Below are 26,382 nucleotides of genomic sequence, written 5' to 3' on the forward strand. Positions count from 1 at the left end.
AAACAAAGAGGTGTGAGGTGACTAACACCAATAAGGTGACCTTTGACAAATGGAGGAGAATTGGCAGATAAATAATCCTCTTTCATTCTTCAGTGAACAGTTTGGAAGCTCATTCTAAATTATTCTTCAGAGGGTCTTTAGCAGGATCAAGCCATAGATGCCCCCACTAGGGACCATCTTGATAACATATCATTGGATTGGTTTTTCCCTGCTTTTCTGCCTCATTATTCCCATTGACCCAACTCTGTATCTTTGGTGTTTCTTCCACCAGTTGCTACTTACAAGCAATCCCTGTCTCAAGCTCTGCTTTTTGGGAAAATCTAGACTAGCTGACATCCATGTGTGTTACCTCTGACCTATTATCCAATATTCATTGAAAATTCTAGCTATTCTCCTTTTCTCAATATTCCAGAAAAATCCAAGCACATGTTTATGGACAAATCACCAGAATATTTGTCATATATTCTTGTTGTGATATTGTAGGACCTTCAACAAGGAGACAGGCCTTCCCTTCTGTCAATAGGGGCTGGATCTGTGAACAGTTTTAGATCTGGAAATGAGGTCAGGGACCATAATTTTCCATAGCAGCAAATGAAATCATATTTTTGCTTTCCAGCCTTTTTTTTTTCTAATCATACAAGTTGAGCATCACCCTGGTCTGTTGTCCACATGATTCACTCCCAGAATTTTAAGATGTATTATCTATTGCCACAGATCTTGGCAAGCCAAAGCATCCTATCCTACCGGCCACTTCAAGGCTTGCTGCCCATTTTGGTAATTATGTCCACTTTGTCTCCAATGTTCCTGGCTTCTACTGTTCCACAGCACCCCCCTGTCCATCCTGGCTTATACTAGAAAGTCACCACTGAGTTTCTCAAAAATGCCAGTAGCCTTTTTGCTAGTGTATGTGGCCTTAGTAAAGTGAATGTGCTTGGGGCCCGCCTTGGGAACACAGACAGTGGAATTTCTGTTCTCATCTAATAAATCCATTTTCATATTCTCACTTGCCTTACTTTCTGACCATTTTCCTTATGTAGGCAATTCTTGCATCCCCATCTCATTTACTGTTGTCCTTTGCCAGGTTCAAGCTAGTGAATTGGGACTAGCTCCATATATTCCTGAAAGAATGTTGAATTTTGGGTGAATAAATTCTCACCTGTTCAGTCTTAGATTCTACCTTCTTAGATCCCACACCTCAAGGTCCACTCCTATACATGCTCCCTGGTTCCTGTGAGTGTCCCGTGAGTGGTACCAAGAAGTTATTTCCTGGAGCAGAGAGTAACTCCCTGCTTGGACTGTGCTGGAGACTTGGCTTGTGTTATCAATCTGGAGGCAATGAGGAGTGAAGGATTGGATCTTAAAGACAAACATGAAATTGAAATGCATTTGCCTCGGTCGATGTCTCAGGTTGGGTTTTTTCAGAAGTAGATTCGGTGCCAAGGATTCTGGTGCAACTCTCTGAAGATGCCAGTTAAGGAACAGCAGAACCAGGATAGGGAAGGACAGAAAGCCAAGCAAATGTGCAATTTCAGATGAAGTCCCAGACTCATTTGTTCACAAATGTTCATAGCAATTTTAGTCACAATAATCAAAATCTGCAGCCTAGCAATCTCTTTTTTAAAGATATTTATTTATTTTTGAGAGACAGAGCACAAATGGGGAAAGAGCAGACAGAAAGGAAGGCACAGAATCCAAAGCAGGCTCCAGGCTCTGAGTTGTCAGCACAGAGCCCGACGCAGGGCTCGAACTCACGAGTCACGAGATCATGACCTGAGCCAAAGTCGGCGCTTAACCGACTGAGCCACCCAGGTGCCCCTGCAACTTAACAATCTAAATGCCCATCGACAAGTGAATAGATAAGCAAATTGTGATATAGTCACTTAATGGGAAATTACTCAGTAATGAAAGGGAACAAATCACTGATATGCAACAGCAAGATTCAATCTCAAAAACATGCTAAGAAGCCAGATTGCAAGAGTTACATACCATATTAATCCATTTATATGAAATTCTACAACAGGGAAATATAATCTATAATGACTTAGAGCAGATCAGATGTCACCCTGGGCTGGCATTAGTGATAAGGTGGTACTGATAATCTAACTGCAAGGAAACTTTGGGGTGGTTATGGTGGTATATACATGGATTATACACCTTTATCATAACTTCCGGAACTGTGCATTTAAAATGAGTGCATATAATCGTATGCAAATTCATTTGTTCTTCTTTCCTCATTTCTTAAATAGAAACTTAGATCATTTTGAGACCCTCATTTTACAATATAAGCATTTCTTGCTAAGAACTGCTTGGGGCGCCTGGGTGGCGCAGTCGGTTAAGCGTCCGACTTCAGCCAGGTCACGATCTCGCGGTCCGTGAGTTCGAGCCCCGCGTCGGGCTCTGGGCTGATGGCTCGGAGCCTGGAGCCTGTTTCCGATTCTGTGTCTCCCTCTCTCTCTGCCCCTCCCCCGTTCATGCTCTGTCTCTCTCTGTCCCAAAAATAAATAAAAAACGTTGAAAAAAAAAATTTAAGAACTGCTTTATATGTATTCTTCAAATTTTGATGTGTTGTGTTTTCATATTCATTCAGTTTAAAATAGTTTCTAACTTCACTTCGGATATCTTCATTCATGGATTATTTAGAAGTGGGCTGTTTAATTTCCAACTATTTGGAGATTCTTCAGATATCTTCTTGACATTCATCTCTAGCTTAAATTCCTATGGTCAGATAATATATGTTTGATTAAATTTATTGAGACTTGATATGTAGCCCAGGATATGATCAATCTTGTTGCAGAACTTGTGTTCTGCTGTTTGGGTGGAGTGTCTAATAAATTTCACTGAGGTCAAGTGGGTTGAGAGTGTTCTTCAAGTCTTTCATATCCTTGGTGATTTTCTTTTTTCTTTTTTGTTTTAATTCTTATTCTTTGGTGATTTTCTATCTTTGTGTTCTCTCACTTGTTGAGATCAGGGTTTTGAAACTAAATTGCAATTCTGGATTTTTACATTCCTACTTTCAATTCTGTCTGTTTTTTGCTTCATATATTTTGAAGCTCTGTTGTTACATGCATACATTTTTTTTTGGATTGATATTTCTTCCTGATGAATTCTTCTCTAACTTACTATAGTTCACCTTCAAATTATTATGTCACTCTGTGCTCTGAAAGAACCTTATAGCAAAATACTTCAATTTCCCCTTCCAATACTTTGGGCTATTCTGGTCATACATTTTACTCTACCTATGCTCTAAACCCCACAATTTAGTGCCTTTTGTTTGTTTGTTTTTATAAAGTTAATTGTTTACAAGATATTAACAATGAGGAAAAAAGGTCATATATTTATCATTTCTGGGGCTCACTTTTTTATTTCGATCTAAATCTCCATCTGGTAATATTTTCCTTCTGCCTCAAGAATTTCTTTTCAACATATCTTACAGTGCAGATCTGCTGGAAATGAATTTTACACTGCTTTGTTGGTCTGAATTTTTCAGACACTATCCTTCATTTTGAAGGTTATTTTCTTTGTTCTGTCTCGACACTGTTCATTTCTTTTTCTCTTTGTGTTTCATTTTGGGCAATTTTTTTTTTCCACGTTTTTTTTTTTTTTTTTTTTTTTTATTTATTTTTTTTTGGGACAGAGAGAGACAGAGCATGAACAGGGGAGGGACAGAGAGAGAGGGAGACACAGAATCGGAAACAGGCTCCAGGCTCTGAGCCATCAGCCCAGAGCCTGACGCGGGGCTCGAACTCACGGACCGTGAGATCGTGACCTGGCTGAAGTCGGACGCTTAACCGACTGCGCCACCCAGGCGCCCCTATTTTGGGCAATTTTAATGGGTAGAGCTTCACATTAATTTTTCTTCTTCAGGATATAATCCGTTTTTGAAAGTTTATTTATTTATTTTGAGAGAGAGAGACAGAGAGAGCAAGTAGAGAAGGGACAGACAGAGGAGAGAGAGAATTTCAAGCAGGCTCCGCACCACCAGTGCTCGAACTCACAATCTGTGAGATCATGACCTGAGCCAAAGTTGGACGCTTAATCAAATGAGCCACCTAGGTGCCCCTGGGTATAATCTTTTTTTTAAAAAAAGTTTTGGACATCATGTTTTTATTTCTAGAAATTCCATCTGGGTCTTATTTTATATCTTGTATTTTTTTTTTCTTATCATCCTATTTATGTGTTTGCTGTCTTCCTGAATATATGGAACATCTGTTTTAACATTCTGGTCTGCTAGTTTTATTATCTCTTTCATTTAAGGGTCTATTTCTATCGATTAATTTCCTCCTGATTGTGGTCTCTCTTATTCTGATCCTTTGAATACCTGTTAATATTATACCGGATGCTAGACATTGTGATTTCCCATTGTTAGGTGCTGAGTTTTGTTATATTCCTTTATATGGTGTTGGATTTTGTTCTGGCATGCACTTATTTGGAACAACAGAATCCTTTCCATGTTTGCTTTTAAGCTTTGTTAAGGAGTGTCCGGAGTAGATGTACGTGTGGAGTTAGTTCAGCCCCACTGCGGTGGCGATACCCTTTTCAGAACTTGACCTGGTGCCCTAGCAATGACACTGTCTTTCCATTCTGGTGACTGGTGCACACACTATTTCACCCCTCCGTATGGTTCTTTCCTGGCTTTGGGTAATTTCCTTTCATGCATGCATAGAATGGTGCTCAGCCAAGAATTCCAAGGTCCTCTCTGCAGGTCGCTGGAGCTCTCTCTGTGTGTACTTCCCTCCACGCGGGTGCTGTGTCCCTCAAATTCCAGCTACCTTCGCTTGCCAGGTTCTGACCTATTTGAGCTTTCCCCACCTGTGCCTCAGCTTCCTGTCTCTCAGTCTTGTGCCGCCTGTTGTCCAATGTCACAGAACCATTTTTCACATTTATTTTTTTTCCTGGATTTCAGGTTGTTTAAGGAAAGACAGTAAATATGTTCCTTGCTATCCCATTACATTCTGAAAAAGGAGGCCACTTGCACAGAAGTTATACTTCCAATCTTTTATGTAAGAAAAAAGAAAAGAAAAAAAGAAAAGAAAAGAATATTGCTGTAAATGATTCAGGTTCTGAGTGTATGACAGATACGTTTTCAGGATTCTTATTCCCTTTAATCACAGCTTAAATCTCTACTTTGACTCCAAACTTAGGTATGTGAAAAAAAAAAAGGCTAGAAGTAAATTTTAGTGGTTTATTACATTTTTATTGGACTAATTGTCAAGAGGAGAAAAACATTTGGGGTAAATGGAGGAGTTCAGTTTTGGCTTCATTTTTGAAGTTTTCTGTTCGGTGTCAGGTGGAGATGTTCGAAAATCAGTTGGATCTATGACATCTGGCCCCCAAGAGAGTTCTGAACTGCAGATTTAAAAATCACCAGCAGAGAGGGGCGCCTGGGTGGCTCAGTCGGTTAAGTGTCCGACTTCAGCTCAGGTCATGATCTTGCAGTTTGTGGGTTCAAGCCCCGCGTCGGGCTCTGTGCTGACAGCTCGGAGCCTGGACCCTGCTTTGGATCTAGACTGTCCCAGATCTATCTCTTGGCATTCTTTTCCCTCCCCACCCATCCTCTCCCCTTGAGCAGGGGTAAAACATTCAGCCCGCGGAGACTGAGAATGAAGCATTTGCACTGAGTGGAATATTGCCTGAGATCATGTCTAAGGGTCCTTCTGAGTCTAATTGACTATGAAAAATTTATAAAACACAGATCTTACAATAACCTAGCAGTAAAAGCTAATCAGAAGACTTTGTGAGGTATTCTGCCACACACACTGTTAAGGCCAAAATAGCTGTTCAATATATTTTCCGTGGCTTTTATAAAGAAATTCTTGGAAAACACTGCAAGCTGGCTTGGGGCTCCTCACTTATGGAACTCATATTTCTATGTCATTTCTCTCCATCTGAGGTTGAATAACTCTGAGGTTACAATTGTATTGCTCTTAAGTGGTAAGATGGTTTAGCTTTTGAAATGATGCTTCTACTCGGGGCTCTGGCAGCTAGTGGGTTTACTCTTCCTTGAATAATGAATCCACAGAAAGGAGTTAGATTGGTCTTTGGTTCGATCTCAACTCTTCTCAATAAAGGCCATTTTATATGAAGGTGTTAACCCCCAAACAGAGCAGAATTCAGTCTTCTTTGGAACCCTATAATTGAAAGATTTAGAGTTTTATGGGCAGAATCAATTCTTTCTTTAAAAATATTCTTTATTGGCAACAGAAGGTGATAGTCATTTAAGAAACAGAAAAGATGGTGAGTTAAATTTGTTGATTTGCTGAGGTGTTTAAAATATGGTTTTCATTCCTTACCACCCAGAGAAAGAAGACATATTATTCTCATTTTCTACAGCAGAAAATGCCTCCAGGGAGTGAATAACTTGCTCAAGGTCATCAAGCTAGTATGCCATGATTTGTCTGGTCTGCCTCTTAAGCCTTTTCTCTCTTTATATGTCACGATGCCTCCATAGTGTAGGGAGATAATTTCTGCTGTGTTCTTTCTGAGAAATCAGAGTTCACTTCATCCTGGAAGGTTTAGGAATGAGAGAGTAGTACAGAAGGAATTGTTACCACCACACCTCATAGGATGCATTGTTTTTACTACTGAAATCCTAAGTGTATAGAACAAAATAACAGTTCACAATATAAGCGAGAAGCATGTACTTGGGAAATGGCACAGGGATTGGATCCAATTCTGAATCTGCCAATTCTAGCTCTGTGGCTTTGAACAAGGTATTTCCTGTCCCAAGCCTCAGTTTCCCCACTGGAAGAATGGAGCAATCATGCCCACCTGAAGGTGCTTCTGTTGAAATCTCAATGTCCCAGAAGCTCAAAGAGGCACGCTTTGCTAATAATTTCTGTTAGGAGTCCATAAATAAGCATGAGAGGCTATATTCCTAGCCCATTTTGAGTAGTCTGAAATTCCATCACTGAGCCAATGGGTCACAGCAAGGAAATGGGACTAGGGTGTGCGGGCAGACAGGACAGATAAAAATGACCATTAGTGAGAGAGGAGATCCACAAAGGGTGATGGGGAGGGAAGGTAAAGTCTGGCATCATTTCTACTCTGGAAGGAAAGTGGCCCACAGCAGTTCCCACATCTGCAGGAAGAGGTGTGCTGGCAAGTACGTGGGATTCAGGATGGAGCAGAAAGGGTTAAATGATATTTGCAAGTGTATAGCCCTCCTAATTGTTCTTGTTACGCGATTGTCTCACCTAGAGTACCGCTGGGTACAACTGGGAAGATAAATCCTAAATAGAATTTACATATATGTGTGTGTGTGTGTGTGTGTGTGTGTGTGTGTGTGTGTATGTGTATGTGTATGTGTATATATATGAAAGTACTTTGTAAATGGCAAGCATCGTAAATTGAAATTACTATCCTTCCTCTTTTATCGATGAGGTAAGTGTATTTCCCTAGTTTCTATGGTCAGTAAGTGGCCAATTTAGGACTCTGAAAGCCATTGTTCTTTACCGTCCAGTTCTGTTCTTCAGTAAAGCCTACTTGAGTATATGGGTGTGATCTCACGGAGGAAAGCTTCAGATTCAACAAGTATTAAAGAAGTGCCCAGCAGGCACTGAATTAGACACTGGGAATCAGTGACATAAGAGGCCCGATCAAAGACCTCGCCGGTTAGCATGGGAGACAGACACATAAGAAAGAAAAAAAACAAACAAGACAGTTCCCACGTTGAATGCTCTGAGGACCACAGAGAAGGGAGGACTTGGTAGTGTATATTTTATTCAATTCACTGCATATCTATTATCCCCATTATGTGCTGAGCCCTGTGTTAGTTGAGGAAACAGATAAATAAGACAGAATCCACATCCTCAAGCTTATCCCCAAAAAAGGTGGCAGCACTGGAGAAATTTGCTTATTCATACTTAAATAAATACCTATTCCTTCCATATGGAGATATCTAGATCCCATTTTGTTGCTGGCTCATTTTATACAGAAATTGGAAGCTCTAATCTCTGCTTTCTGTGTCTGTATTACACCTTGCCTTCTTTCCCCCGACATGTGCCTGGAGAGCCAAGTATCAGGTAAAAGTCGTTTCATTTAAATAAGTAGTGATGAATAGAGGTGATATAGTGAAGAAATAGCTAAACTGAATGTGGGTAAGAAAATGATACTTCAAAAGTGGTTTCATCTAATATGAGATTTGAACTTTGGCCAGTTTTCACACCTCAGCACCTTGACTGTATTGTATTTCTAGAAGGTAGAGAATATTAAACATTGTTAATGATTGATTGCATCTCAACTTTCAAGTGTTACATCAAACAGACCTTTAAAACGGGAATTTTATTCTCTTCGAGCACATCGACAGAACTTTTTGGTTATTAAAAACTAATGCCGTGGATTTACTACGTTTAATCCAAATTTGATCCGAGAGTGAAATTCCTTTTTGGCAGCATCATCAATAATTTACTGCATCATGAGCTCTCCTTTTGGGGGCACAAAATATTGGCTAGGGGAGTTCTGGCTGACACATTATAAAATAAAGCTGGCAAATGGATTGTATGGGATTTTGCCAATGCTATACCCATCGGAGGATTCCCAAGTGAACGAGTATGGCTTTCCTTTAAGCTGCCCTCTGAGAGCTGGTGTGCACCACTGAACACCCAGAAAGGCCTAGAACTTTGGAAATTTACACCTGGAATGGATATTAGTAGTCCTCTAGCCTACCCGCTCTCCTAAATCAGGAATTATTTTATTTCAAAACACCCTGATACAGGTTCAACCAGGTTCAATGGAACTTCAAAGTCACACCATTGACGGACCTTTGGGGCGCCTGGGTGGCTCAGTTGGTTAAGTGTCCCACTCTTGATTTTGTCTCAGGTCATGATCTCACAGTTCATGGGTTTGAGCTCCATGTCAGGATCTATGCTGTTGGTGTGGAGCCTGCTTAAGATTCTTCTCTCTCTCTCCCTTTCTCTGCCCTCCCCCACTCATGCTTTCTCTCTCAATCTCTCTCTCTCTCTTTCTCTCAAAAAAGAAAAAAAGCCACACCACTATTGGTTAGCTCTGAATGCTGAACACCTGATAGATGCCCCCCCTCAGATGCTTCTCCCCATTGGTGCTAGGTCATTCCTGGGAGCCATAGTGAACCTAGCTGCCCCTCTTTAGTACAAGCCTTGCAGATAAATGAAGAGTTACTCTAGGCTTTTCTAACTCTTCTCATTTTCAGGAAAACATTCCTGTTCTTCAACTAGACTGACTGCTCTTTTCTGGGCTTTCTCTAATTTGTAGGAATCCTTTGCACATTGTGAGGTACAAACTGGTACCCAGGAGTTCAGTTAGTTTCAACACACTGCTGACCAGTTGGATGTTCAGTGATAATGAATGTGATGTATGTCATGTGCTTACCTCCAACCAGTTCCTTATGAGGGGCTGCCTGGCATGCGATGTTGTGGAAGTTTCTAATGCTTTCTCTGAGCTCTCATGTTATCTCTGGGCTTGGCCATGTCTGCCACAGGTGCCCAAGGTGAGAGTGGTGGCCGGTTTGCCAATATCATAGATTTAAGGACCCACTGATTAAACATCTCTCCAAGTTTCCCTACGGAGTTACTGAAAGCAAAAACTAAAAAGCCTGGTCGGTTTTATTTCCTTAAGTTCTTTGAATGGTAAAGTATTCTATTTATCCTTTGAAGACATCCTCCTCATCGGGTTTAGTTGTTTAGTTCCACATATCCCTGAAATTGAAGTATTGGTAGCCAACAGTGACCAAGTTATGGAATATTCCGAAATGAAGGAAAGTCATAACTTTGTGCTAAGATGGCTTATTCAGATATTCTTTTGAAATCGGTGAGTGTCTCCAAAGATGATGGTGATGATAAAAACAAGTAGCATTTTATTGTGTTTTACAGTTTTCACATCACCCTTAGATACATTCTTCCCTTCGATCCTGTGATACGCTTGGTATTAATCTTCCTATTTTAAGCTGAGAAGATAATTTTGGAATATTTAAGTAACATGCCCAAGAGCATTTGAGCAAGATGTCCTATTGAATCCAGTTTTGTTTGTTTGTTTGTTTGTTTACTGTGAAATCTGAAACTTTCCCCATGTAGGATGGGCTCTGGGGACATTTGTTCTTACCTGTCTTTGCCAGCTCAACCGCCCTGCTGCTTTATCAGTAACTGCTCTTCTCTTCCTATGGCAACAGCACCTGCCACGCCTACCCTCTCCTGTGACTAAATCTCTCTCCATATCCCAATAGCAGCCCCCTCCCCCGTCCTTTCAGAACTTAGAAGGGGCGATGGCCTCTAGCTCTGGATGGGCAGGGAGAGAGGGTATGCCTGGGAGAAGCTAGAGCAAATTACGATTGCAGTCCCCGAGACGTTCGCCAACCCACACTGGTTCCCTTAACCCTGACCTGAACTCTAAATAGGCCTTACATTAAACCCTCTTCAATTACCCCTTTGAGTGTGATTCTCCTTTTCCTGCCAAGGCCCTGACTGATACCACTGACCCAGGGCAGACACGTCTCTGCTGCCTTTCTCTGATTCACAAGGCACACTTGGGTCTGAATGACACTAAGACTGGATATTAAAGAGAGGCTGCCCCATTCTTTGGTGGGAACAATCATGAAAACACAACCCAATTTGTTTTGTTGGGAATAGTCTCTTAGGAAAGATAACTCCCCACATTCAGGGCCATACAGGACCTTGGGGATTTCTCTAACTTTAGGATTATCGGGAGGAAGGTGCTGTTTGGATTCTCAACCAAGTTTGATTTATTAATCTATCTTATTTGTGTCTAAACAGAACCTCTCTTTCCTGGTAACATAAGTTTCAATTACCTAGTCCACCATCTAGGTGTATGTATGTCTATATGTGTGTGTGTCTGTATTTGGTGTGTGTATCTATGTATCTATCCCCACCCCCTCAAAAAAAAAAAAAAAAAACCAAACAACTTCTGGTGTGAATATGGCAAAGTTTATTTTTGAAACCATCTATTTAAACTGTTTAATGAATCATAAAAGCATTAAGTAGGAAGTAGCCCATTCGTTTCCCAGCAGTGTTCTTTTATAGCCGCTAGGCTTTCCGTAGAATTTAATATCCTATCTTTTTAGGCCTTCATAGATTTCTTCCTTTCTCAGCCTTTTATGCACACAGGCCATGATGGCTGGAATGCTGTCTTATGCTGTTTCTTTAATACAAACGTAGTGGCTTTCCTCTCATAAGTTATTAACGTGTGTGCAATATAATGATATCACTCAGACATATGCGTAGGAAACATATATCACTCAAGGATTTTTAAAGATCTTTTAGCAGGGAATTCAGGGCTTTCCAAAGTGCTAAAAGGGCTGGAAGTGTGGACAGTAGCCGTATATCTAGGAATGCCCCCGAGCATTACAAGAATCACACCTCCTCCCCACACCCCAGACCTGCTGTTTCTGGGCGGTTGGAAAGTGAGGAATTTGGGGATAGCTACTGAAACTACTGAGTTCAAGAGCATACCTCAGGGGCTACTATCCAAGGAAGCTCCCTGTGCTGTCACCACCTTGACCTCTACGAATGTGGTAATTGGGCAGAGCGACACTGAGTCTGCTCAGGGCTTTAACTATCTTGACAGTCGAGCCTAAAGACAAGTTGCTGCAATGACACTCTAGAAGAAAATGCCCAAGTCTCAGGCATGATGATGACCACTGTCTTACTCCCCCGCTAAAATCTCCAAGTCCTAATTTGCATCCTGAACTGTTGCCTCAAAGGACTCTGGGAAGAGTGGTTTTTCATTTAGCTTTCCGTAGTGCAGGGAAGTATGGCACATTGAAAGGAAGCTCATGCTAATCAACTTTACCTGCCCCAGCGATACAGTGAGCTTTGGAGGCAGATAGGCCTAGTTTTAGTCTTTTTTTTTTTTTTAAAGCTTCTTTATTTATTTTGAGAAAGAGAGACAGTTAAGCCTAGTTTTAGTCTTTTTTAAAAAAATTTTTTTAAGCTTATTTATTTATTTTGAGAGACAGACGGGCAGAGAGAGAGAGAGAGAGAGAGAGAGAGAGAACGTGAGAAGGAGAGAGAATCTCAAGCAGGCTCCGCTTGATGGATGGGTAAGAGTTCTCAAACTGGGTACCAAGTTACCCTGGGGTGCCTGAGCAGTCAGAGGGGCATCTCAGGATAGCTTAAAATTTCAAAGGAAACACAGTGATATTTGACATCTATTGGACTCCAAGGTGTTAGCCTGAGGTAGTTCACGGTCTCAACATTATGCTCCTTTCCTTTTGATGATGTCATATCTCCTTGAAAATGCATTTTCGGGGCGCCTGGGTGGCGCAGTCGGTTAAACGTCCGACTTCAGCCAGGTCACGATCTCACGGTCCGTGAGTTCGAGCCCCGCGTCAGGCTCTGGGCTGATGGCTCGGAGCCTGGAGCCTGTTTCCGATTCTGTGTCTCCCTCTCTCTCTGCCCCTCCCCCGTTCATGCTCTGTCTCTCTCTGTCCCAAAAATAAATAAAAAATGTTGAAAAAAAAAAATTTAAAAAAAAAAAAAAAAAAAAGAAAATGCATTTTCAACAGCTACCGTCATATCAAGCTTATAATGCACAAAAACAATTGTGCGTTGTCCAATTTGATTCTGATATTTGAGAAAGGGTACAAGGTTTGAGAAAGGGCACAATGCCCCATAGGCCCACAAACCTCACGAGTCAGTATTATGGGCTGAGTTGTGTCCCCCTAAACTCATATGTGGAAGCCCTAACCTTTGGTACATCCCAATGTGACAGTATTTGGAAATAGCGTCTTTTAAAAAAGCAATTAACGGGCACCTGGGTGGCTCAGTCGGTTAAGCGTCCGACTTTGGCTCAGGTCATGATCTCACAGTTTGTGGGTTTGAGCCCCGCGTTGAGCTCTCTGCTGACAGATCAGAGCCTGGAGCCTGCTTCGGATTCTGTCTCTCTCTCTCTCTCTGACCCTCCCCTGTTCATGCTCTGTCTCTCTCTCTCTCAAAAATAAATAAACATTAAAAAAAATTTTTTTTTAATAAAAAGGCAATTAAATTAATAAGGCCAATAAGATAAGGCCTTTAAGTTAAAAAAGACCAGTGTCTTTCTAGGAAGAGAAAATTGGGGCCCAGAGAAGGACGCAAGGACAGCAGGAATGCATGTGCACAGAGGAAAGGCCACAGAGGACACAGCAGGAAGGCAGCCATCTGCAAGCCGAGGAGGGAGGCCCCAGGAGACCTCAAACCTGCTGACATCTTGATCTTGGCCACTAAAATTTTCATCCTATCACAGCCTAGAAGAAAGGGGCTCAACCGTGAAATGAGAGATGAAATGAAGGAACCAGTCGTGAAGGTGCGAGGAGAACGGAATACTGAAGAGAGCACTGGAAGCTCAGGCGGTCATCAGAGGGGCAGGCTCCATATTGCTGCCTGGCATCAGATGCAGACGTGCTGTTCTAGTGCGAGCTTTGTCCTTCATCAGCTCTGTCCCTGCAGCAAGCTGTCTCCACCCTTACCTGGATCATGTGATCGTTCTGCTTCTCTAGGAGACAAAGCTGCACGATGCAGCTTGGAACGTAATACACAGCCTTTGCTATGCAGCCAGAATTCCTGCTGCGTATGCCTCGGTCCCTTCAGGCAGAGAAGCTACAAAAGTACTGAGTGAAGAGGAAAGACACTCCTGGTCTCCAAACAGAGTTGATCAGGGCAGAAGGAGAAGGGAGAGTCTTTATGTAACTTGTTCCAAAAGGCCATTAAATAGTGTCTGGTTTTAACCTTCTAAATATAATCTGTCCAAGCACATGTTGCATGTGGATGTGTGTGTGTGTGTGTGTGTGTGTGTGTGTGTGTGTGTTTGTGTGTTTATATGTATATAAAATAGACATATCTGTCTATCAAAGTGGGACTTTGATAAAATTCTCAGTATGGACCATCAACAGGGAGTGTGGACACATAGGATTTGTACTGACCTTCAAGACGTTGTTATGTTTTGCTGTTGGCTTATACTTACTGGGTGCTTATTCTGTATCTTCACAAAGTGTAGCTCTTTTAAAACTCACACTGACCTTAAGAAGTTGGCACTATTTTTTTTTCAACGTTTTTTATTTATTTTTGGGACAGAGAGAGACAGAGCATGAATGGGGGAGGGGCAGAGAGAGAGGGAGACACAGAATCGGAAACAGGCTCCAGGCTCTGAGCTGTCAGCCCAGAGCCCGACGCGGGGCTCGAACTCACGGACCGCGAGATCGTGACCTGGCTGAAGTCGGACGCTTAACCGACTGCGCCACCCAGGCGCCCCAAGAAGTTGGCACTATTAACGTCATTGTTTTCGGAGGAGAAGAACTGACGTGCAGAAGGGTTGGTGACTTCTTCAAAGTGACACAGCTAGTAAGAGGTGGCAGAGCCAGGATACAAATCCAGGCAATCTGGTTGCAGAATGCCGTGTTGCCTCTGTCGTACTTTATCGTGTGCACGTAGGTAAGCTTCCATCAGCCCCTTCACTCTTCTCCTCACTTCCACAGGACCTGACGACAACACGAAAGGGCCCTGCGTTTGCCCTTGCATACAGAGTCACGCAGAGGACTGTGCCACAGGCAGGGAGACGAATTAGGAGACGGTGGCAAAATCCAGGCAAGAGACCAATTTAGGAATTGGCAGAAGGAATGCACCTGGTTTCTCCCCAGATAATTTCAGGCCTCAGAAATGACAAAACGCCATTCTTCCTTGGAACCCGCCTCTCTCTGTCTTAATATTCCTGCTGGTGCCACTCATTCCAGGCAGTGATTTCATGGGCGCTTTGGAATCAGCTGGGAATGTTCTCCTGGGCCCTTCTCAGCTATGCAGCCTTCGACGGTAACGCCCCATTTTTCAATAGATTCTCATCTCCCTCTTTTGCAGCTCCTCTCCCTCACCAGTTATTTCTTGACCTTTCATCTTCTGAAGGCTGCCTAGCATGCAGACGGACAGCTTCCTTGGAATTTTTAGCTGACAGATGTGATCGCAAGTTCCCTGCCGTTGCCTGAAAATAAAGGGATCAGAACGCAAAATCGTCCCTGGTCTTTAAGAGAGGGATGATAAAGTAAGTGTCGGGGGAGGTGGTAATGAGAAGACCATACCTACTCCTGGCTTCCATCTGCACACACTCACAGCGCCTCTCGATGAGGACTCCTAGAGGCGGTGGAATTTTGTGCCCAAGTATGTTTTTTAATGTGAGATTCCACGTGGACCAAGTTGCACGTGGCCAGAATTTCAGCGAGAAGGGATTGGAACATTCTGTTTTGCCATGTCATTGTTTGTAAAGGCAGGACAGTGATTATTTTATGAATTTTTGAAACAGTAGGAAAAGAATTAACTGGGATTGTCAGAAACCTGAGTGTGGAATTTTATTCTAGCACCCTGTAGATATGTGGGGTAATCATCCACACAGCACATGGGGTTTTCATGAAATAATCAGGAAACACACAGCCATTTTGGTTTCCGTGCACAGCACTTCTTTGGAACTTCCTTTGTGTAGGTTACCGGTAATGCTCATGATGTGAAATCGAGTGGCAGCCTTTATGTTTTCACCTTACTCACCCAGTTAGCAGTATTTAACACAGTTGATCCTCTGTCCTTTCTAGCTCCCACGGTTGGCTGCTTTTCTTCTCTGACGCCTCGGTGGGCTTTGTCAGTTTCTCCTCCTGTGTCTGATGGAAATGTCGGTAATCATATTCTTAGCTCACCAACTCTTCTTTCTCCGTGCTCCGTGCAAAGCGATCTCGCTTGACCTTTCCAGTAGTATGTTTCATGGACATCTCAAACTTCACATGCAGGCACCAGATATTTATTGGTTGATTACTAACCTGCATTTGCTGCCTTATGTTTTCCTGGAACTGCAAGGACTTGAAACCTCTGAACGACAACGCCCAGACTCCTAAAGCTGTTGACTTTCACATCAGGTTCTGCCAGTAAAAGGCATTACATGGAGATGAGGGAGGGAAAGCAGTTCAAAACCATTGTGCTTCTGGCAGGACCTCTGACAATGGCGACCCTAATGTCTTCCTGCTCAGTGGCAGCTGCCATGGTTCCAGCAGTTTCTGTAATGATGGTTTAAGCAACTTCAGTAGTAGAGGTTGCTGTAGTATTTGGGAGAGCAAAGAGGGCCCCTGCGAGGCAGCAGGAACTGATGGTTCCCTCACTGTTGGTGGCTAAGTGTGGCTCCTGAGCTCGGTCCCATTGGGGGCACCAGCTACCCCATCTCTGTGTAATATCCCACCCCCTTCTGCTTTCCAGTCCTTTCAATACCATAAGCCTAGCAAACTTACCCATTAGTTACAACAGGCATGGCACCTAGAGCCCATAACAGTTTTAGGGACCCCAGAAGTTTTTAATTATTATTTTTTAATCAGAAAGAAAAGAAATGAAAGGAGGAAAGAGCCCATAAAAAGCCGGAGTACCTAGCTATAATGCAAAAGCTATAATGCAACCATGATCTTTGCAACCGTTTTCCAGGAACAAATTCCTCTTAGCGTGAGAAGCTGATAGCTTCTGCTTTCCTCATTTGGACACTGGCTAAGTCAATGCTCCAAATGGTACTCTTGATTCCTACCCCTGACGTCCCTGTTCTCCCCTGTCCATATCTCTCTCTCAGGGAATGGTGTCATCATTCACCATAAACTCAGAGACGCAGCCATTATCCTTGAGTCCCCACATCTAAAACATTACCAAATCCTTCTACCCGTTCAATGGACACGACATATCTCAACTCTGCCCACCGGTCTCCGCTTCTGCTGGTACCAGTTTGTCCAAGCCACTGTCAGGGCTTTCTTCTTGGCCTCACAATGGCCTTCATAAATGAAACAAGACCTGGTTAGCCTGCTCCATAAGGCTCTGTGTTGTCTGGACCCTGCCTCCTCCCCCAGTATGTTTTTGTGTTCCCCAACCCTTGCTTACGTACCCAGTGTGGTAGGTGGGTTGCATTAATGGCCCCAGCTTTTCATGCTTCCCTGTTCCCATGTCTTTTGGTAGTACCTTCCCACACAGACTATGAGCTCATGTCCTTTACATGTTAACCTCACCGGTAACTACCTAAAACTGCCCCACCTCCCCGACACGTCCTATTGCACCGTCGGAGACATTGCAGACCTGGTTTCAAGGGTTGGCCCCATTATTTTGTAGCTCTGTGACCCCTTAAGCTCTGAGATCTAGTTTCCTCATATGTAAAATGGGAATAATAAAGACCTTATAGGGCATCATGAGAATTTAGTGGAATAAAAAGACATAATGCTGATCCATGATGGATCCTTAGCAAGAGTAAGGTTCTCTTATGAAATGTCACCGGCAATATTTTAAAATTAACTTCTGTTTTTGACTTAGGAGCATACCCATCTACCCAGCAGGGTCAATAAGACAGAAACGACTTTGAGGAATAAAAATATCCTTGTAACTCTGCTTCAGCAAGTGTTTTATAATTACAGTAAGCGCTGAGAACTTTGGGGTGCGCTGTATCCCAATGTCTTCGTATTCACCACAGGTCTGTGCCCGTGCGCGTAGTAGACCAGGGACCCAGGAGACGAATAACATTGAACTCCGCACATGAGTGTGTTTTACGAGCGTTTTCCTGAGGATCACAGTGGAGGCATTTATGGTTGCAGAAAAAGAGACTTTTCAAGAGTCTCCTCATGGGGCAAGAGACACCAAAGTGGTTATAAAAAGTAAGGCACCTCTGCATAGCACGTCTTTTGGAAAGCAGGGCTGTTGAGGCCTTGGCATCGTCACCCCTCTGGTTCCCCAGGTCGTCTTCATCTTCTTGTTTCCCTCAGGAGCTGTGAGATCTAAAAAACAGGTGAGGTTGATTGAAACAGCTTCTGCTACTGAAAGATTCCACTCCTTAAAACCAAAAAAATTTAAAAAGGGATAAAAACTGCCTACGAAGGATTTTTTCCTCTGGACAGCCCTGTCATTTACGACACACAGGGCTCAGCCTTTGGCTGCCATCAGCCCCGAGAAAACTGTTGAACTCTTTCCCCTGTGTTTTGTGTTTCTCAGTATTACAGCTGCCACTTGGATTTATGTGTTTCCACAGAAAGAGTGGACAAAGAGGTCCATGCTTTTGAAGGAACAGAATCACGTTCTAGAGGAGGAATCAAAGCAAAGGGCAAATTTGAGTTCGAGGAGTCCCCGCCTCAGACATCCCTGGAACTGGTTACCTCAATGGCAGAAATGCCAGGTGTATTCTCTTGCTCACAGAGAAGTTTTCTTAAACACAGAGAAGTTAAAGTTTCTTTAACTTCTCTGTGTTTACCTCTTACTACCCAGCATACTTTCTTTTAGCAATTGATGTGAGGGGAATTCCTCTTATATTATAAAATTAGTGGGTTCCACTATCTATCACTGTCCTTATCCACCTGTCATCCCCAAAATGAGGAGATAAGGAACATTCAAGAAAGTCATGGAGGAACACTATTTCTCAAGAGTTATTTTCTGGAGCATTAGATGGATGATTATATTAATAAGTGTTCTGAGAGAAAAGAGCCTGTGGTCAAGTGAGGTTGGGAAATGCTTCTTTAGTTAAGACGAAATAATCTCTTTTCTGCGGAACTTCTTAAAAACTTTATGAGTTCGGGGCGCCTGGGTGGCGCAGTCGGTTAAGCGTCCGACTTCAGCCAGGTCACGATCTCGCGGTCCGTGAGTTCGAGCCCCGCGTCGGGCTCTGGGCCGATGGCTCGGAGCCTGGAGCCTGTTTCCGATTCTGTGTCTCCCTCTCTCTCTGCCCCTCCCCCGTTCATGCTCTGTCTCTCTGTCCCAAAAATAAATAAATAAAAAAAAGTTGAAAAAAAAAATTTAAAAAAAAAAAAAAAAAAAAAAAAAAAACTTTATGAGTTCGTATTGTCAACATCCAACACTGGGATCTGGCCTGTGAAAGATTTGATAAGAACGTGCTATTCACATCTTATGGGATTTTAATGGAAAAACAGAGTAAAAAAAAAAAATAAAGTTCCTGTTTTCAAGTCAGTCATTGCCTAATGGGGAGAAGATCCCATAAATAGACTATTAAAACCGACTAATAGGGGCGCCTGGGTGGCGCAGTTGGTTAAGCGTCCGACTTCAGCCAGGTCACGATCTCGCGGTCCGTGAGTTCGAGCCCCGCGTCAGGCTCTGGGCTGATGGCTCGGAGCCTGGAGCCTGTTTCCGATTCTGTGTCTCCCTCTTTCTCTGCCCCTCCCCCGTTCATGCTCTGTCTCTCTCTGTCCCAAAAATAAAAAAATAAAAAAATAAATAAAAAAAAAAAACCGACTAATAAAAGGGTAACAGTGAAGACAAATATGGAGAGGACTGTGGAGGCTCAGTAGAGGGAAACTGACTGAGCAGGGGGAGCCAGTGCTTCCTGGAGCAGGTGACTCTGGAGCTGAGCCTTCACAATGTGTGCATCGTTCCAATCCCGTGGACAGGAGCCTGCCTTTTCTGGTCATCTACATGGAATACATGGTCCTTTGTCTTCACTAAAGCATAGAGCTTTTCTATGTCAGTATTTACATGCATATGCCTTTGCTATCTTCAGAAGCCAGACAGATCTAGATCCAAACCTCATCTCTCCCTATTACTACCTCTGTGATCTTGAGCAACTACCTGAGCCTCATCTGTTTTCAGAATTGTCGTAAGAATTAGAGATCGTATAAGTAAAGCACTAGCAAAGTGCCTGAAATGTAACAGGTTCAACCATTCATGCTATTATTACTTTTATTAGGCCTTGAGATTATAATGGATTTGCAGGTACCTATTCTAAGCGTTCGCTGGGTGTAGACCAATCCCATTCTGTAATATTACAGCTTTTGCTTGAAACTCCGCTGAAATTCAATTTTGTTTAATAAGCTCTCGGACACCAAAAGACTGTAGTGCTACAGCTGGGATAAATACAAAATGAATTAACCACCGATCTTGTCCTGGATCAAAAGTTTCCAGTTCAATGCTCGGAGTGGGGTAGAGAAACTAAGAGCATAATAATAGGCACAAGAGATGGGGAAGTCCATAGACACTAAATATGAGACACAGATAAGATACTGTGGGAGAGAAGATCACTTCCCTTTGGCAGATGAGGGAAGGCTTCCTGAAAGAAGTGATATTTAAGCAGGCCCTGAATACATGACTCATATACGGACATAAGAGATTAGCAAGGGAAGAAAGCCAGGAGAAGAAAACAGAAGAAGCAAAGTAACAATTTGTCAATTTGGCCTACTTATGTAGCTCCTGTGGGTGATACGTGGAATATAAAATCAAAGATAAATTGTCAACAGATTATGAAGGGCCAGAACAGCTCACGGTTCATTTGCGTCAACGTGTCACTTTAGATAGCTCTATGAAATACAACAAACATCATTTAAATGTATAGCTGAGTTGACAAGAGAGGAAAATCTGCAGGAACCCGAAGCGCCGCAAACTTCACCAGTAAGCTCATGAGCTGACGCTGTTAGTAACAAAGGTCTTGACTTTGATGTGCCTAAGCAGACAGTGAATGAGACAATAGTCCGGAGTGCTGGGGATAGATGGCTGCATACCCGATATCCACTCACAAAGTAAGGGTCTTCCGAGCACTCTAGAAATACAGTATACGGCTTCAAGAAATCCGTCTGCTGTTAGAGGAATTCCCGAATAAAATCTGTTTGTCAGCCTGGACATAAAAACAAAGTTGTCATCTCTGATAATTTGTTACCATAGACCTGCTGCACTTGCGTGTGGAGGTTGAATAAATACTGCAGAAGAGACCTGGAAAAATGCAAGCTGAGAAACTAACGGAAAAGTTCTGCCAGACAGCTATTATTTTGGTAGCTCCGGGGAGAAGCAAGCACAAAACCATGCTGGCAGGACATACCAGCAAACAAGGTTACAAAATATTTTTTTAAGCAGAAGCCCCATTGCAGATTAGCTCACAAGGAAAAATTATATAATTCATGAAGGAATAATCACTAGGGAGAGGTAAGAGACCAGTAAACAACGGAAGGGGACCTCCCAGAACTTTAGATAATAGAAACTATGAACTAGGTATCTTTAAAATGATTAAAAACATTAAAAAAGAAACCGCATATATGGGAGAAGAGGAAGACATCATTTAAGATGTATCTGAGAAAGAATAAAGGTGAGAAATATAGTTTTTGATATAAAAATCATTATATAGTATAAATAGTAGCCTAGGATAAGCTGAAGAAAAATTAGTAAATTGGAAAATAGACCCTAAGAAGTTGCTAAGACTATCATTTAGAGAAACACACATGAAAAAAATTTAAGAGACATGGCAAACAGAATGCAAAATAATAACATAAACAGAAATGACAAGTGGAAGTAATAGTTGAAAGATGATAGCTAAAATCGTTCCATGTTTTCTATTAACTTCACTCACCACTATGACTACGGTCCACCCCACCGGTGTCTTTCACCGGGATTTTTTGGTAGCCTCCTACCCAACCTTCCTGCTGCTGCCCCCGTCTGCTCTACTCTTGACATCTGAACCTGAGACAGTAAAAGTTGGATCATATCGTGTCGATCCTCTGCCCAAAACCTTCCAGTGGCTTCCTATCCCATTAGTGGTAGACGTACATAAAAGGCCCACATAGCCCTGTTTGGCATGCCTTGTTAACTCTCTGAACCCTTACCCCCTTCGGCCCTCTGCTTTGTCCTCCCTCTCTGCTCCAGCCATACCTCCCTCCTTGCTCTTCCTCAAACACTTGAGTCAAGTTTCCCCCTCCAAACCCTTGACCTTGCAGTCTCTTGGGTTTGGATGCTCTCCCCCCACATAGCTGCATGGGTCCTTCCTTCCTCTCCCTCAGGTCTTTGCACAGATATCACCTTGTGTGTGAGGCCTTGCTTAATAATTCTATTTAAAATCACAAATCCCCCTCCCTACCCCTAGCACACCTTTATTCCCTTTTATGACTCATTTTTCCATAGCACCCATCACTTATAAAATATATTTTGTGTATTTATTCATTTATTTCTGTCCCCCATCTTCTACTACCCAATCCAAGAATGTAAACTTTGCACGTGATAACGTCAACACTAGTGAAAATTGGCTAACACAGTAAGTGCAGAAAAATTCATAACTTTAAATTGCTATATTATAAAAGAAGGCTGTATATTAGAATGCCAAACTTGAACCCAACAAATTAGAAACTTTTAAAAAGTGTAAGCCCAAAGGAAGAAATGAGCAGTGTAAGAACGAAAGTTAAATGCGTAGAAAACAAAGCTGTATTAGAGAGGATTGTTAAAATTAAAGCCGTTATTCAATTTTAAAACATGAATTTAAGAGAAAAACCTCCAGAGAAGCTGGTTATGAAGGAAGCAGGCAACGTTCGTAATTGGCCTTACGAGTTAAAATGTGGCCGTAACAGTAAAAGCAAGAGAGAAATGAAAAATACTGAAGCAATTCTATAGACAACTTTATGTCAAAAATTTTGAAAACTTAGAAGAAATGGAACATTTGCTACCCGATTATAAATTACTACAAGTGACCCAAGAAGAAAGTGAACAGAACAAAAACAAAAACACAACACCTGAACAGATTGACAAAAGGAGATAGGATGAATTATAATGTATACACATCAAGGAGAAGGGATGGGAATGTTACTCATTTGGAAAGAAAAAATACAAATGTTTCTTTCTCACACCACATGCAAACATAGATTTTAGCTGGATATATAAAAGATAACATTTAGATGTATTTTAAAACCTGAAAAATGCCATGAATTGTTTTCAGATCTATTTCATACATCCTGGAAGTATAAAAAACATAAGCAGGACTGATGTACATCAAAATCGGGACTCCGGTTACTTCCAAGAAGGACAGTAAGGAATGAGAAGGAGGGGATCCCAGGGCCTTCATGCCTAGATCTAATGTTCAGGGTTAATTTTAAGAAGATTTGATGTGATTATCGCAAAATGTTAAGATTTGGCAAGGCTAGGCTGTGAATACATGGATGCTTATTACATTATTCATTCATCTTTTAGTATCTTGAAACATGCCACGATTAGGAAAGAAGGCTGTGCCAAAACAATCTGTCTTTTTTGGTAAGCAGTGAGTAACTAACTTCTGAAGGTGTTTAACGGGAAATCTGACCATTGAGTGCTTCAACAGGCAGGCCATCATGGAAACCTGAGTGCTTTCTCTTCCCTCTCTCTGAATGGATCTCAACACTCCTTGATTCAAATGAAAATCCAGAATGAACAGGTACAGACAAGGTGGGTCTCACCAAGCCAGACATGGAACAAAGTTGCTTTATTGAGAAACTTTCTGAGGAGACTAATACGAAACTGTTTGTTTTGTTTGTATGTCAAGGCACCCGGAGGCAACCACACAACATTGTGAAATCCTTGGAACCTAACCAGTTTAAACCGGTGGTGTCTCAGGCGGGGAGAGTGAGCTCCTCCGCGCAGAAGTTTTGAGACTGCCTAACACCTCTGTTATAATCAAGCAGAAGCGAAATCAAAACGTATTTCTACCAAGTGCAATTTATAGAAGAGATTGCGTATAGAAAGGATCATGTAAAAACTATATGTGTTTATATCTCTACTTGCCACAGCTTATAAAAAAAATTCCTCTGTAGAATTCCATTATTGATGTTTTATGTTTTTCAGTTTCTCTGTGCAATATGTAATTATTTCAACCTCTGCCCCTTTGTCTGTATTAGTGGGCTAGAATTCGGAAGGGTTTCTTTCTGAGAACTCCAATAGTCTCAGGAAAGCAATCTTCCCCCACTCAGCTCATCTTCCCTGATCTAAATAATTCCAGTTCTTGAATGCCCCAGTGACTTGAATAGGATGAAGCTTTCAAGACATAGCGTTCCCTTCAAGTATTTAATCTCAAAGAAAAGCAAGCTTCATTCCCTCAAGGAAAAAGAAACCTAATGCTAAATATGAATTGCTTTTCATTTCTCTGTTCTCTCTCTCTCTCTCTCTCTCTTTTTTTCCTCCTGAAACTGTTTTTATCTAGATAAAGGAACGAAATGGCCAGAGCCATTATCTGGATAATTTAATTCTAGGATATTTTGCCCAAGATTGGATGGCTGAGATAAAAAGTAGGATTTTACAATGTTAGGCTGTTAGCTGCAGCCTTGACGCTTAGAAGTAGTTAGAAAAGACTGGGAGTCTCTCTTGGAGGGATGGGAAGTGAAAGACAAAAGATAAAACAACGGGAAAAGGAAAAGAATGGGTTTCTTCTGAACGCTTGACTGTGTTCCAGATACTCCACGTAAATCACCTAAGTGAACTCTTGCACTCTCTCCAGGGAGTATTTATTGTGTTCTTCATGCCGCGGGTGACGAGCTGACTGGAACAGGTGGAATAATGACCAAGTGGGGGGCACGGAGGTGCATCAAAGGATCTCCGTTAAAGGAAACCTGCCGCATGTACGGATAATGATGCCGCTGCATCCTCAGAACTACACTGGCATTTTTGCCGAGACCACCCTCCACCCAGGCTGCTCCCCGGCCATGACCGAGCACAACAGTGGCACTAGAGCTGTGCGGTCCTGCCCGAGGTGGGATTCCTCCAACTTCCGCCCCGAGGCTCTGCATTAGCCAGGCCAGGGTTTTCTCAGAACCGTACTCAGATCTGCAGGGATAGTAAGATAGATGTGATCTGCATTTTACAGATGAGAAGACAAGGGCTCAGAAATGTTATTAATTTACCCATAGCACGTAATTATCCAGTAGCCTAACCAGGATTTGCACTTGGGTTTGTATGACTCTAAAATCCATGTTCTTAACCCCTCTGTACATTTTGTGGTGTCTGTTCCTTACCATAAACCACCCCTCCTCCTTCCAACTTACGTGACTTTACATGTTTTTGGACTCCGATTTGATGGGTATTTTTCCACTTGAGAATAAGCAGCAAACATTTATAAAACACCAACCCCATGCCCAGGTTTTTGGATATAACCTGAGGATTCAATAAAAGGAAAGGGCTAGTTCCTGCTTCCAAGGAAATCGTTATTCATCCGTGACATTATTAACAATGTAAGTGAAGAGAAACTATCGATAACGTCCAAAACAAAAACCCATCCAAGAAGCTAGACAACTATATGGCTGTTATCAAGTGACACTCCTTTTCAGAACAACGTAACATAAAAGTGAGCAAACGCCAAAGGCTATGAGATTTCAAGAGAGCAGAGTCCCTATGTAGCTGTAAAAAGGGAACTAGGTCTTGAAGAGTCTGTAACATTTGGAAAAGGCAGAAAACGGGAGATACCAAATGTGCTAGCTGGAGGAAAAGAGTCAATCTTTAAAATAATGACAGGTTCAGGGAGAAACGTAATTAGTAAATTCTCACCTGGCATCCCCTAAAACATTCCCTCCTAGAGAATATAGTGGCATGTACTATAATGGAAATAATATGCACTTGGCTGTCAGACAGACCTGCAACCCCCAAGACTGTCAGCATGAACTGGTTAAACAATAAAACCTCAAACTAGGGCAACCAGAAGGATGTTTAATGGTGCTGCACGGGAAATTTAATTGTGCGCAGGTATCTCCCCAATTGGGGAATCTGTTTTGATCCTGGACCTCATTCAGGAACCTACCCTTCCTCACTCAAGGAGTCTTAAAATACTTCCTGACATGAAAAAAGACAAGGCGGGGGGGGGGCAAAAAAAGCCACATACTAAACCCGAAGAGAAAAATACTGAGGCCACTGGCCTTGAGTGTACAGGCTACTGGAAGGTTGTTGGATTCTACACTCAGAATGAAGCCCTGCTGTTAGTAACTCTCTGCCTACCGGTCACCTGTTAGCATCTTGGAAGCAAGCAAAGCCTCTTTATCAGTTCCTTAGAGAAGTTCCAATGTTTGAAATAAACACTGAGAGCAGCATGAGCAAAGGTTGAGAATTTTCTGTAACACAGCATGGAGAGCCCTGTTACAAATAATCGGTAATTTAGAATGAAGTTGTCTTAGGCCCACAATTCAGGAGAGACTCAGAAAGAGATCCATAAAACTTGGATGATATAGTAAATGAGGAGTTGAGACCAGGCCAAAGCAGAAATTGTCCCATTAGCCTTAGCTGGTTGAGGCCTTCCTCCTTAGAGAGAAGGAACTGGATGTTACTGTCACAACCTGCTGGGTACCACTGGCTTCTCTGTGGCCAGTTACAGCATGAGGTGCACAGTCCATTAAGTTTTCCAGGTGGGCCAGCCTGCACCGACGCGTTGAGGGACCCCCCAACTGAATGAACTTCTGAGGAGCCAAAGTGAGAAGCCCTGGATAGGAGGGGAGGAAGAAAGTCTTACTTTTCACTCCTCATTGAGATGTTCCCAAAACTAATAATAGGGTACATCATTTTTATTTTTTTTAATTAGTTTTTTAATGTTTATTTTTGAGAGAGGGAGAGAGATGGGGTGCAAGCAGGGGAGGGGCAGAGAGAGAGCGGGAGACACAGAATCCAAAGCAGGCTCCAGGCTCTGAGCTGTCAGCACAGAGCCCGACGCGGGGCTTGAGCCCACAACCTG

The 26,382-nt window shown here is 42.4% G+C and overlaps 1 long non-coding RNA gene across 5 annotated transcripts in view; it reads left to right on the forward strand.

Moving 5' to 3' along the window:
- Positions 1 to 26,382, forward strand: part of LOC131504681 (uncharacterized) — a 247,012-nt gene that overhangs the window by 184,527 nt on the left and 36,103 nt on the right. Inside the window, exons 8-9 of one of the 5 annotated variants that reach the window (XR_009258110.1) lie at positions 7,934 to 8,021; positions 13,029 to 13,699. The exons of the other annotated variants lie outside the window; for them this stretch is intronic. This is a non-coding gene — a long non-coding RNA (uncharacterized LOC131504681). Of the gene's footprint in view, positions 1 to 7,933; positions 8,022 to 13,028; positions 13,700 to 26,382 lie in introns of those variants that run through there. 5 annotated transcript variants of the gene reach the window in all.

This window comes from Neofelis nebulosa, chromosome 2 (genome assembly GCF_028018385.1).
Source record: "Neofelis nebulosa isolate mNeoNeb1 chromosome 2, mNeoNeb1.pri, whole genome shotgun sequence".
Taxonomy (NCBI): Eukaryota; Metazoa; Chordata; class Mammalia; order Carnivora; family Felidae; genus Neofelis; species Neofelis nebulosa.